Here is a 14,912-nt window from a genome sequence, read left to right on the forward strand (position 1 = left end):
ATCAGGGACATTAAGATCTTTCCTGTACAGTTCTTCTGTGTATTCTTTCCACCTCTTCTTAATCTCATCTGCTTCTGTTAGGTCCCTGCCTTTGTCCTTTATCATGCCCGTCTTTGCACAAAACGTTCCCTTGATGTCTCCGGTTTTCTTGAAGAGATCTCTAGTCTTTCCCATTCTGTTGTTTTCCTCAATTTCTTTGCATTGTTCATTTAAGAAGGCCTTCTTGTCTCTCCTTGCTATTCTCTGGAACTCTGCATTCAGTTGGATATATCTTCCCCTTTCTCCCTTGCTTTTCACTTCCCTTCTTTTCTCAGCTACTTGTAAAGCCTCATCAGACAGCCACTTGGCTTTCTTGCATTTCTTTTTCTTTGGGATGGATTTCGTTGCTGCCTCCTGAACAATGTTATAGACCTCCGTCCATAGTTCCTCAGGCACTTTATCAGGTCTAATCCCTTAAATCTATTTGTCACCTCCACTGTATATTCATAAGGGATGTGATTTATATCTGAATGGTTTAGTGGTTTTCCCTACGTTCTTCAATTTAAGCCGAAATTTTGCAAGAAGCAGCTCATGATCTGAGCCACAGTCAGGTCCAGGTCTTGTTTTTACTGACTGTATAGAGCTTCTCCATCTTTGACTGCAAAGTACATAATCAATCTGATTTCGATATTGACCATCTGGTGATGTCCATGTGTAGAGTCGCCTCTTGTGTTGTTGGAAAAGAGTGTTTGCTATGATCAGTGTGTTCTCTTGGCAAAACTCTATTAGCCTTTGTCCTGCTTCATGGATCACTGCCTTGTTGTGGCGAAGGAGCTTGCGTAACTCAGTGAAGCCAGAAGCTATGCTGTGCAGGGCCACCCAAAACGGACAGGTCATGGCAGAGAGTTCTGACAAAGTGTGGTCCACTGGAGAAGGAAATGGCAACCCACTCCTGTATTCTTGCCAAGAAAATCCCATGGAACGTAGGGATGCACGAAAGTCACTTACCTGGTCTTGCAGCTTGCTTCGCGGTGGGGGGGAGGCGCTTCGCTGCTCCCCCTGAAGTTCAGGCCGGGGGGGGGGAGGCTTCCTTCCTCGCCCGGCCGAAATTCAGGCCGGGGGGCAGGCTTCCCGCCTTGCCCGGCCGAAATTCAGGCCGGGGAGAAGCGCCCTGTCTCCCCGGCCGCGAACTTCAAAAGAAAACAAAAACAAAAACGCCCCTGTGATAGGCTACGTAACGATTAACGTAGCCTATCACGGCTAGATCTGCAAAGTCAACCGTGATAGGCTACGTTAATCATCACAGGGGCGTTTTTTGTTTTTTTACTTTTCTTGTAATTGCGGCGGCGGCAGCCGGTCGAAAGACCGGCTGCAGCCCCTGATAAAGACCTGCCAAACCGCCGCCGGGACCCGCCGCCGGGAGGGACATTCGTGAAAGGTAAGTCTCATCCCGGGGGTGGGGGTGGGGGGGCGGAGAATTTCTCCCCGAACAACCTTCGGAGGACCGAATGCGTTGGCACTCGGCCCCCCGAAGTTTCGGGGAGAAATTCTCCCCCACCCCTAAATTGGAACGTATCACAAGGCTGAAAGATATGACACTGGAAGATGAGCCCCTCAGGTCGGAAGGTGTCCAATATACTACTGGGGAAGAGCAGAGGGAATTTCCAAGTAGCACCAGAAAGAGTGAAGTGGCTGGGCCAAAGCTGAAAGGACACTCAGCTGTGGATGTGTCTGGTGGTGAAAAGAAAATCCGATGCAGTAAAGAACAATATCGTTTAGGAACCTGGAATGTAAGATCAATGAATCAAGGTAAGCTGGAGGTGGTCAAACATGAGATGGCAAGATTGAACATCGACATCTTGGGAATCAGCGAACTAAAATGGACAGTCATGGTCGAATTTAATTCAGGTGACCATTATATCTACTACTGTGGGCAAGAATCCCTTAGAAGAAATGGAGTAGCACTCATAGTCAACAAAAGGGTGGGAAAAGCAGTACTGGGGTACAATCTCAAAAACGATAGAATGAGCTCCGTACGAATCCAAGGCAAACCATTCAACATCACAGTAATTCAAGTCTATGCCCCAACCACTGATGCAAAGAAGCTGAGGTTGATCGGTTCTATGAAGACCTACAACACCTTCTAGAACTAACACCAAAAAAAGATGTCCTTTTCATCATAGGGGATTGGAATGCTAAAGTAGGAAGTCAAGAAATAACCGGCCCAATACTCTACTGTAAGTATGTACCTAAGTATGTATAACTGAAATATATGCTTTTTTTCTGTTTACCCCACCTCCATTTCCCTTCCCTTTGTGTTTTGTCTCCGCCGTGTCCATTTTTAGATAGTCATGTTCTTCGGGTAGTGACCTGTTCTCTCAGTTTTGTTATGTGCCATGTACAGATAGATGCCCTATATAAACACAAAGAATGTCAAAAACTGTGGTTATTCTGTGCATGCAGATAATTTGTTAGTTCAGCAGCATGTCAGTGGCCATTTGGGGGGGGCAGAGGGGCAAAAAAGGATGTGGGTACACATGGCCTGCCTCTTGCTCACACCTCCTTTAGTGTGAAGACAACAGAGTCTTTGACAGGACGCTCCCCTTTACCGTGCACCTCAGCCACTCATTCTAATATACTAGTCAAGGGCTTTTCTTATTTTTGCCAGCCTACATGACAAAAGTACAGGGTAGCGACTGAGAACCAAACTGGATGTGAGGCAGGAGATCTGTAGTTTTTAAAAGTATTTATAGCAGCCATGGGGGCCATGATTTGGATCAGTACCACAGTGCTGGAGGAGGCGGGTTAAGAGTGGGATTAACCTTTTCACCTCACATTTTCCTGGCCATGATCAGACTTGCACTGGTGTGGATGGACCATTGATTTAGTGCATTTTGTCAGTTATGCTATACCTTTTGCATCATGGATTGATTTCTGTTACAGATGTCAGTGGCAAAACTCAACCCGACATGAATGAATACATTAAAACTGGAAGCATAGATGGTCTCTTCCATTTATGTAAAATTTACTCCAATTATATGATTGGAACTCAGAATCAAATTCAAGAGGAGCCAATGGTGAAAATCCAGGTATTAATTTGAGTTTCCATTTGTCCCATATTTGTTGGGTGAAGTGTACAACTGGGACAGTGTTTTAGGTAGGATGCTCATCTGTATCACTAGAATATAAGGAACCAAGATAAGTTTTTAATGCCCAGTCTTCTTGGTCATTTTAAATTTGAATATAGAGGGTGATAATTTAACTTATTTAGGCTGCAGTCCTATACACACTTACCTGGGAATATGTCCCATTGAACTCAGTGGGGCTTACTTCTGAGTAGACATAAAAAGAATTACATTGTTAGTACATTAGAAGAAATATGAATCCTTAAGTGGCTGTAGGGGAGGGGTGAGCAGTTTGTGGCCCTCCAGAGTTTTGGGCCTACAACTCCTGTCATCCCTCATCATTGGCTAGGACTGATGGGAGTTGTAGGCCAAAACTTCTGGAGGTCCATAGGTTGTCCACCTCTGCTGTGGGGTTTGTTAGACCAGAGAACCATACATTGACTATAATTGGTTTGTTAGACGCGAGAACCATACATTGACTATAATTGGTTTGTTAGACCAGAGAATCATACATTGACTGTAATTGGGTTTTGAGTACTTCTCATGATGGTAAGGTGCATGATTTGGGACTTAAAGTTCATGTTATACCTCAAGGTGGCTCCAAAACTCCCTAGCATATATTAGATCTCAATGGGCCTTGCTTGGATCAGTAACATAAAGCACCTCATCATCTGTGTTTACTTTATGTTTGGTATCACCAACGTAGTCCTTTGATGTTAGAATGATTTCTAAGAGCTATTGTCAAAGACATGATCACTAGAGTAAACAGAAGGGATGACGGGGCACCCCTGCCTCATTCCCCTTCAGAAACAGAACAATGGAGATTGCTGATTATTAACCATCACCATACAGCATAGAGTAACGTGCTCCTAGGGAACAAATGACCGAAAGCCCATTTTCACGCTCATGGTGAAAATGCTTTCTGAGCAACACACTATGGCTAGCTCCAAGCAATAAGCTGGGTGGATGAGGTCCATTGTCAGCCTTATATTAGTGATGAAATGGGCTGGTATGTATCCAGACTTCTCTGGTTGGATATAGTTACCGGTAATGGCATTCAATCCCTGTGTTAACAATAAGAATCTTTAAATCTTCGTTGATTGGAAAGATTGGGCTTTGGAATGTGGGATCTTTGCCAGATGTGGAGATCATTACAGTTTTACTGCTTCCATAATTTTATTAAACTGACAAATCTAGTGATAGGAGGAGGGTGCTTGAATTTTTAAAATAAAATTTGCCCATAAAGTCATCAATCCGAGGCCTTTTGCCTGACTTCAGTTTGTTAGTGAACAATTTGTTTTCTGTATCTGTGAATGGGTTGCCTGACATCTTGAAGGAGGCTGTACTCCTTTCTGCAGAACCCAGCCCCACTCCCACTAAGCTGCTAAGCAACAACTTGAGGCAGCAGCTATCACTGGTCAGCTCAGCTGGCCAGGGATGTGGCAGGGGGCCAGAGAGGGCATAGGTGTTGTGGGGGAGAAGACTTCCACTTATCCAGAGAAAGGGAGAGATGGGAAGAGAATGTTCATCAGAGAAAATGGATGAAAGAGGTCTGGATTCCTGATGGGGGGGGATATATTTTTTATTTATTTTATCTTTATAAGTGAAATAAACAATACCAAAATTACCAACAACGTGATCAATACTACCATTTCCCAACAATACAATATTCTGATGAGGACACCACAATAACAAAGAGAGAAGGAAAAAAAAAAGGAAAAGGGAGGAGGAAAGGAAGTGAAGAAAAAAAAAGATTCTTTCCCTTTCCCTCCCCCTCTCCCTCTCCCTGCCCTCAGCCTCCAATGCCATTCTGTTTTAAAAACTATATCTATAACCTTAACAATCTTACAGTTTAATAAACAACCTTACATTTCAATATCATATCATCAATCTTATATCAAAGAAACAGGTCTACAATTCATTCCCAAAAGCCATTATTATTATTATTATTATTATTATTATTATTATTATTATTATTATTAAAATATAGTGTTATATAATAATAAAACTTAATATAAACCTTCAACAGTCAGTAATATATTTTATACTAGATATATTATCTATTTTGAAATAAAAAATATAAAGAAAAGCAAGAAAAAATGAAAGATGAAAGAATAAACGAATATATGTATAATCATTTATTTTCTGAGCTAGCCTGGATCGTAGACTAAACACAAACAGTTAACAAAGCTTGTTTAAAGATTCCAGTTCATGGGGTTGTAACAGAAATCTCACGCATTTTTACATTCAACCATGCCTCCGCCATTTCATGATTTAGAAACTTCTTCATCTGACCTTCAGACACAATACAAAGTGTAGCAGGATATTTTAAGTAATATTCTAAGTTCATTTGTTTTGCCATATTCTTTGCTTTGATAAATTGCCTTCTTTTATTCACCACCTCTTTGATGTAGTTTGGAAATAACATAACTTTATCTTGTCTCCAGGAAAGGCTTCCACCCTCTCTTGCCAAACACAGGATATAATTCTTTGTGGACACTTTTGCAAATTGAACTGTGATCGTGTAGTCAGTCCCTTTAGCATTTGGCACACGAAATGCCTGCTTAGTATCAAGTGAATAATCAGATGGGATAGGGAGTATCTCATGCAAAAGTTTATCCACAAAAATAGGAAATTTTACATCATTAGACAGATTTTTAATCCCAATAATACGTACATTGGATCTCCTTGTGAAGGTCTCCAGTTGAGAAATTCTATCAGAGGTATTTTTAAAACAAATTTGTGGCATACTTTCATTTCCTGCCACTCGGTCTTCAGGTTCATTAATTTTCGTCTCCATTTTTTGCCATGACGCATTAATTAAATCTAGAGCTCCTTGCAAGGTGGTGATGGAATTCTGGATTAAATCCAACCTTTTGGCTTGCTCCGTAAATTGTGAAGATAAAGTCTTTATCAGAGTAAATAATCCCCCTATATCTTCAGTTCTCGAAACATTTGACAGAGGGAGTGCAGGGGGAGTTGATGCCAGCTCCTTTCTTCTCCTCGGCGCAGTCACGTTTCTCTCAAACAGGTCTTACGGTCCCTCAGATGTTCTCAAATACTGTTAACATTTCTTAAATTATCCCTCAGAAGTTGTTGATAGTTCTTAAAACATATATTATTATGGAACACGTCAGCCCTATTTTCTCCTATGAAATAGGAGTCTCAGTACAGCTTTTTGCGTTGGTAAAGCTCCGAGGAGATAATCCTGGAATCCAGCCCCCACATTATCTCATGGGGGATACTTTTCTCCAAGATGTTATCCAGAGCTGCCTTGCCCTCCCTTTTAATTCCAGGGGGGAGATGAAAAGGTTTTTCAACCTTTTAAAAAGCTGTTTGAGCAAGCTCCCACCGAGAACCTGTGGGAAGCTGCCAGAGCGACATCAGTTCCAACCGGAAGTCTGGATTCCTGAATTGTGACCAAGCTGGGAAAGTCTGTGAAAGAGGAGCCCTGGTTAGAGTGTAGTTGGGGGAGATCTTGCAGAGTGGGTCCAGGAAGCCGACATAGGAGAGGTCCTGAAAGCCGGAACAGCAAATCCAGGAGGATCCACAAGACAGAAACAGAAATCTGGAAAGAAACAGCCACTTAATTCTGCAGGGGTGCTGCTCAGTATTGGGCAGGAGAACTCTTGGAGTGCTCATATAAAACTAAAACAATAGTCTTGTTGGCACCTTAAAGACAAACACATTGATTTTGGCATAAACTCACATGGGCTATAGAATAAACATGTGAGTCTTTAAGGTGCCACACAGTTCCTTGTCAGTTTAGCAATAGAAATAGCTACTCTGGAAATTCATATAGAGCTGGCATTGTTCCTGTTATATATTATAATATATATTATATTGTTATATATTCTACATAGGTTTCAGTTTGGCTTGAATCAATGTTTAACAAAGGAGAAAGGGACTTAATGTTGAAGGTAAGTGATTAACTGATAATACATTGAACTTGATATTAACAAATTATTGCTAAGTATTTTATATCTAAATTTGGCTGGCTTGCTTGACTCTCAAACTTGTTATGAATGAATCAAATAATGTTTAATATTTTGAGGGGGTTCCCAATTTTGTGGTGAACTATTGCTCACCCTGAAGATACCTTGGCCATAAACTCAATCCAGGTGGGGTCTGTTATGATTTGGTAGCAGAGGTGGGATCTGGATATGAGACAAGCAAGATGGCACTAGCAAGCATGGTTCTTTTATTTATATATTTATATATTTCTTACATTTATATCCCACCTCTTTTCCTCTTGAAGGGAACCCAAGGTGGCTTACATGATCCTCCTGCTCTCCATTTTATCCTCACAACAACCTTGTGAGGTAGGTTTGGCTGAGAGTCAGTGACTGGCCCAAAGTCACCAAGTGAGCTTCATGGCCGAGTGGGGACTAGAAACTGGATCTTCCGAGTCTTTATCCAACATTCTAACCACTATGCAATGCTGGCTCTCAGTTGTCTAAATAAAAATTGTCTAAGGGTGCAATCCTATTCAGACAGGCGGCCACTTCCGAACTCAGAGGCTGTCTGCCTATCCAATGCAGGGCAGGAGATGCACTGAGGGAATCGTTCCCCCTGCGCTTCTCCTGCCCTACATTGATTGTGGCTGTCTAGCTGCGGGGGGGGGGGGTGAGGAGGCTGCTGTATGACACACTGGATGTGTCGTACAGGCATTTCCACCCTCCCCACCCCGGAATGCCCCTTTTCGGCCGCTCCGCACTCCTCTTGCGAGCGCGGAGCATGGAGCTGTTCTGCGCTGCCTCCGAGGTAGCACGGAAGTGGGAGGAGGTCAGTTCTCCAGGAACCAACCTTGGAGCATGGGCTCTGAGGTTGGTTCCCGGAAAACCAGATATCCTATGGCCGTCTAGCCGCTGTCTAGCGGCTATAGGATTGCTCCCTAAATAAAAACTGAACATGAATTCTGACACTCCCAATGAGGCGCAAAGCTTATATAGGCCAAGCCTTGATGCTGCAGCTTCTATGAGCTAGCCTGCATTCAACCCAGTTATGTGGGACAGAAATGGGCAGACTTCACAGATCAATTGGAATCTTCTCCTTACCTTAATGGTTGAACCAACCCTGCAATAACTAATGTTTTAGGGCTCTTGTTACAAGGGACAGCTCAAGAAGCGTCCGTGGGATTGAGTCGTGGGATCTGTTATGACTACAGCCAATTAACCACTGTTTTGCAATGGTTGCTTGTACCAACAGCTTTCTCTGAATGATTTGCACTATATTTTTAAATCAAAGTTGAGATAAAGGAGAATCTTTTTGATGTGCTTTGAGAAACCTTGTATCTAGAGCTTTTCACCCACTCCCCCTAAAATACAGGATACACTGGTATGCAATCATTTTGTGGTCCATGTATTATCAAATAATGCAGCAGAGACTACTAAAACCCTGCCTAGAAGGGGCAAAGGAGCTGGCCAGCGTGATGAGCAGGATGGCCACCAAAATGGATTACTTTAAAAGGAGATTAGACAAATTCATGGTGGTTAAGGCTATAAATGGCTGCTAGTCATGATGGCTATGTATTACCACCAGTATTGGAGGCAGTATGCCTCTGATCACTAGCTGCTGGGAAATATCCATTCCTGTAGCAGTTACAGGAACTCTGGGGGAAAGCGACCATGTTAATACTTGAGTTTTTAGTTCTAAAGGAAGCAAAAGCCGAGTGTAGCCAAACGCACACCCTGGATTTTAGGAAAGCCAATTTTAATACATTCAGAACAATGATCAGTAAGGTCCCATGGCAAGCGACTCTTAACGAGAAAAGGAGTCCATGATGGGTGGGAGTTTTTAAAAAAGGAAATTCTAAAGGCACAATTACCAACAATTCCAACAAGAAAAAAAGGTGGAAAACAACAGAAGAAGCTAATGTGGCTTCACAAAAAGCTTAGAGATGACCTGAAAACAAAAAAGCACACATATAGGAAGTGGAAGGAAGGCCAAGCTACAAAGGAAGAATACGGGCAGGTAGCTCAGAATTGCAGGGATGGCATCAGGAAGGCTAAAGGTGAGAACAAGCTGAGGTTAGCGAGGGATGCTAAAAACAACAAAAAGGCTTTTTTCAGATACATGCGTAGTAAAAGACAGAGGAAAGAAATGGTGGTTCAACTATTAAATAAGGATGGCAAAATGATAACAGATGACAAAGAAAAAGCAGAAGTGCTCAATTCCTACTTTGGCTCAGTCTTCTCCCAAAGAGGGTCTATGACCCCCCCTGGCAAAGGCGAAGAACAGGCTGAAGGGGCAGGATTGGAGCTTGAGATCGATAGACATATGGTCAAGGAACACCTAATTACTCTGAATGAGTTCAAATCTCCAGGGCCAGATGAACTGCATCCTAGAGGAATAAAGGAACTGGCGGAAGAGCTCTCAGAACCACTGTCTATTATCTCTGAGAAATCATGGAGGATGGGGGAAGTGCCAGATGACTGGAGGAGGGCTAATGTTGTCCCTATCTTCAAAAACGGTAAAAAGGAGGTACCTGGGAACTACAGACTATTCAGTCTGACATCAATCCCTGGGAACATTCTGGAGCAGATGATAAAGCAATCCATCTGTAAGCACCTTGAAAACAATGCAGTGATTACTTGAAGCCAACATGGTTTTGTCAAGAACAAATCCTGCCAGACAAATCAGACCTCATTTTTGGATCAGGTAACCTCCCTTGTGGATTGTGGGAATGCTGTGGATATCATATACCTCGACTTCAGTAAAGCTTTCGACAAAGTGCCCCATGATATCCTGATGAGCAAACTAGCACAAAGCGGGCTAGATGAAACAACTATCAGGTGGATCTGCAGTTGGCTACAGAATCGGACTCAAAGAGTGCTTATCAATGGGATCTTCTCAAACTAGGGATGGCAGAGAATTCCGCCACGGATCAAGGTGAGGCTGAATGCCAGTGCATTCGGCCCCCCAAAATCTGTGGCAGAACGGCCTGCCACCTCCTTCCCCCCCATGGATCCCCCCTGGGACGAGACTTACCTGGGCCGGATGTTCCGGTTTTTACGTAGCCTAAAACGTCTGGGTAAAAAAAAAAAAAAAGTGTACGCAAATGGTGGCGGCTACGGCTGCTGCCATTTGCGTTCCTTAGTTTGGGCCGTCTTAGTCTATGTAAATATTTACGTAGACTAAGACGGCGAAAATAAGGGGAACGCAAATAGCGTCAGCTACGCTATTTGCGTTCCCCTTATTTTCACCGTCTTAGTCTACGTAAATATTTACGTAGACTAAGACGGCCCAAACTAAGGAACGCAAATGGCGGGGGCCATAGCCGCCGCCATTTGCGTATGCCTTTTTTTTTACCCAGTTGTTTTAGGCTACGCAAATTTTTACGTAGCCTAAAACGTCTGGGTAAAAAAAAAAAAGCGTACGCAAATGGCGGCAGCTACGGCCGCTGCCATTTGCGTACGCCTTTTTTTTTTTTTTTTACCCAGACGTTTTAGGGTACTTAAAAACGTATGTAGCCTATCACGTCTCTGTAAAAAAAAAAGAAAAAACTGCAAATGGCGGCAGCGGCAGCTGGTCGGAAGACCAGCCGCCGGAGCCGCCGCCACCCAGAAGATCCGCCCCAGGTAAGTCTCATCCCAGGGGGGATCCGCGGGGGGGGGCGGGGGGGTGGCAGGCCATTCCGCCACAGATTTTGGGGGGCCGAATGCACTGGCATTTGGCCTGACCGTTATCCGTGGCGGAATTCTCTGCCATCCCTAGTTTGAGAAGATCCCATTGATAAGCACTCTTTGAGTCTGATTCTGTAGCCAACTGTCAGCTACGCTATTTGCGTTCCCCTTATTTTTGCTGTCTTAGTCTACATAAATATTTACGTAGACTAAGACGGCCCAAACAAAGGAACGCAAATGGAACTTTTGGTACCCAAATTTTTAAGGAACGCAAATGGAACTTTTGGTACGCAAATGGTATGCAAATTTGCGTACGCGGGTTTTTTTGTTTTTTTTTCCCCAGAGCCCTCCGCGGCCGGAAATCTGGCTGTGGACGGCTCTGGGCTGGCTGGGCCTGGCCGGCTGCTCCACGGAGCTGCCACAGAGCACAGCCGGCCACGGAGGATTCTGGGGGGGAGGAACGGAGCGCTTCCCCCCCCGTCGAGGATTCCAGGGGGAGGGACGGAACACCTCCCCCCCCCATAAACATAATCCGCGAAAGGTAAGTGACTTTTGTATATCCCTATCTCAAACTGGGAAGAGGTAATGAGCGGGTACCGCAGGGCTCAGTCCTGGGCCCAGTGCTCTTCAACATTTTTATTAATGACTTGGAGGAGGAGGTGCAGGGAATGCTGATCATATTTGCAGATGACACAAAATTGGCCGGGATAGCTAATACCTTGGAAGACAGGAACAAAATTCAAAGTGATCTGGATAGACTGGAGCGCTGGGCAGAAAACAACAGAAAGGAATTTAACAGGGATAAATGCCAAGTTCCGCACCTAGGAAAAAGAAACCAAATGCACAGTTACAAGATGGGGGATACTTGGCTCAACATCACTACAAGTGAGAAGGATCTTGGAATTGTTGTCGATCACAAGCTGAATATGAGCCAACAATGTGATGTGGCTGCAAAAAAAAGGCAAATGCTCTTTTGTGCTGCATTCATAGAAGCATAGCTTCCAAATCCCGGGAAGTACTAGTTCTCCTCTACTCAGCACTGGTTAGGCCTCATCTGGAGTACTGTGTCCAGTTCTGGGCACCACATTTTAAGAAGGATACAGACAAACTGGAGAGGGTTCAGAGGAGGGCAACGAAGATGATCAGGAGACTGGAAACAAAGCCCTATGAGGGGAGACTGAAAGAACTGGTCATGTTTAGCCTTGAGAAGAGAAGCCTGAGTGGAGATAAGATAGCGCTCTTCAAGTTCTGGAAAGGTTGTCACAGAGAGGAAAGCCAGGATCTCTTCTCGATCATCCCAGAGTGCAGGACACAGAATAATGGGCTCAAGTGACAGGAAGCCAGATTCCGGCTGAACATCAGGAAAAAGATCCTGACTGTTAGAGCAATACGACGATGGAACCGATGACCTAGGGAGGTGGTGGGCTCTCCCACACTGGAGGCATTCAAGATGAGGCTGGTCAGCCATCTGTCGGGGATGCTCTGACTTGGATCTCTGCATTGAGCATGGGGTTGGACTCGATGGTCTTATAGGCTCCTTCCAACCCTACTAGTATATGATTCTATGAACATGAGTAGGAGGGTGCTATTGCATTCATGTCCTACTTGTAGGCTTCCCAGGGGCATCTTGTTGGCCACCGTGTGAACAGAATGCCGGACTAGACAGGGCTTTGGTGTGATTCAGCAGGACTCTTCTTATATTCGTAATCTGTTGCTCACGTACAGTTTTACTCATCAGAAATAAAGATGGATCTCCACAGCTTGTGTCTGAGTGTCTCAGAAATAAGCCAAGATATTTCCCTCAAAATGGGAAGCAGCTTTGCTTATTTCTAAGCAAACGTGAATTCAACCCCCTACTCCTTACTTTGGCCCTCATTCCTTACTCTTGGAGTTTGATGTTCTGGAGAGCAAGTGTTGTGGAGGAAGGTGAACCCTCTCTTTATCCCTCTCTTTATCACAGGAGTTGAGGGTAGAATGGGAAGGAACCATCAGGTGGGTCATCAACATGGATATCATCATCCTAACCTCAGAAAGTGCGCCTCCTCTTGTACAGGACGCTTTGCCTGTCTGTACATGAAAGGGTGGTACTTCTGTTACATTGAGAAATCAGAAAAACGGCCAGAAAAAACCCGGAAAAAAGAAGTTTAAAGAATGGATGGAGAGCTCTGAAAACACTGGACTGCAGTGGACTGACAATGATGTCACCTGGATTCTCTGTAGCACTCAGTGAATGGAGAATGGCAATTCCAGATTACAGGGCTAGTGCAGTAACAACCTGAACATTCTGAATGTGAATAGATTAGTCCACAGATGGAGAACATCTGGATCATGGGCCAGATTCAGGCTCTCTCATTAGAGTGGCTACCTACAAATCTCCAAAAAAAGAGGACATCAGTTGTCATAAAATTTGCATATGCTGATTGATATATATATATAGGTGCACATTTGGAAGTTAAACAGAAATACAGCATATCTCACCATATCATTGTTATCGTTATAACACACCAAAAAAGGGATATTATATTATAAAAAGGGATATTATAGAGTTGGAATAAGTGTAGGAAAGGGCAAGTAAAATGATCAATTAGCTGGAGTAGCTCTCCTACAAGGAAAGGTTACAACATCTGGGATTGTTCAGCTTGGAAAAAAGCCGAGTAAGAGGAAACATGATAGAGGTGTAGAAAATGATGTGTGGTGTGGAGAATGTGGATAGGGAGACATTTATTTTTCTTCCTCTCTCATAATACTAGAATTATGTTCTGGGGTCACCCCATGAAGCTGATTGGTGGGAGATTCAGGACAGATAAAAGGAAGGACTTCTTTGCAAAGTGCATAGTTAAACTATGGAATTCGCTACCACAAATGTAGTGATGGCCACCAATTTGGATGGCTTGAAAAGGGGACTGGACAAATTCATGGTGGGTAAAGCTATCAATGGCTACTAGTCCTGATGGCTATGTGCTGCCTCCAGTATCAAAGATAGTATGCCTATATACACTGCTTGTTGGGGAACCTGGGCGGCAGGGGCACTGTTGTACTCATGTCCTGCTTGTGAGCTTCCCATGGGCAGCTGGTTGGCCACTGTTTCAACAGAATGCTGGACTAGATGGACCCTTGGTCTGATCCAGCAGTGCTGTTTTATATTCTTATAGTTTTAAACAGGATCTCAGACTGGGACCATGGCTGTATGCCATCTGACTTAAGTTTTGGTTAAAACTTGAAAGAACGTCAGGGCCTAATTTAGCAAAATTATGTTACCTGGAACAACTGAGCTTGAGTTCATCAAGGGGAAATCTTGATATCAGAATATGATGTCTTCAGTATAGAAATTTGGATATTCAGAGACTTATTTCCTTCAGAGAGGAAATAGCTAAAAAGGAGTTTAAATTACACACTGAAAATCTATCTGTTTGATTTGGCTTTCCTGCAGCCATGAGCTATCTTTGTCCAACCTCATGATACTGTTGTATGTGCACGCATATGTGCAGTTTTGTTTGTTTGTTTTGTTCCAAATGAGAAGTGATATATAAATATTGCAAATAAATAAGTGACTCTGGCCAGGTTTCAGTATGTTCTTTTAAGTCCTTGATGGTAGATTAGCCAAGCCACCTTATCACTTGCTCTTTTGTCATTGTGGTTCACATGAGGTTGAGAATCTTCCTCATTATTTCTTTAATAGTTCTTTGATGCATTAGGGAAGAATATCTTGTTAGCTTGATGAAAATTGGAACAAACTGATTTGCTAGGAGGTGAGACTTCTTGGTTTACAACACGGACAAAAGATCTTAAGAATAACATTAGCTAAAGTCCGCACCAGATTTAATAAGGTGGATGAAATAGGTTGCATCAAAGAGAAAACAGATGGTTTAAATTTTTTAATTTTAGCCTTGAATATTTTATTTTTGGTTTGGTTAACAGACTTTATAAAAGTTGGAAATTAATGTCAGGGAATTTTTATCATTAATTTCAGTTTGTTTCTCCCAAATTATTAGTCATTTTCTTGATCTATGTTTAATTTGTCCATTTTTATTTTTGTAATGTATTGGATATTTTCTTTCTGTTATATTGTGATGACCTAGGGTTATGAACAATAAAAGTGAACTGAACTTATTACTTCTTATTATGTGTCAGTGACAGGAAAGTGGTATGAAACTTAGCCGTTCCAGATAATTCCACACCCTAG

Source organism: Heloderma suspectum, chromosome 5 (genome assembly GCF_057233095.1).
Source record: "Heloderma suspectum isolate Gila_16-S chromosome 5, 16-S_ref, whole genome shotgun sequence".
Taxonomy (NCBI): Eukaryota; Metazoa; Chordata; class Lepidosauria; order Squamata; family Helodermatidae; genus Heloderma; species Heloderma suspectum.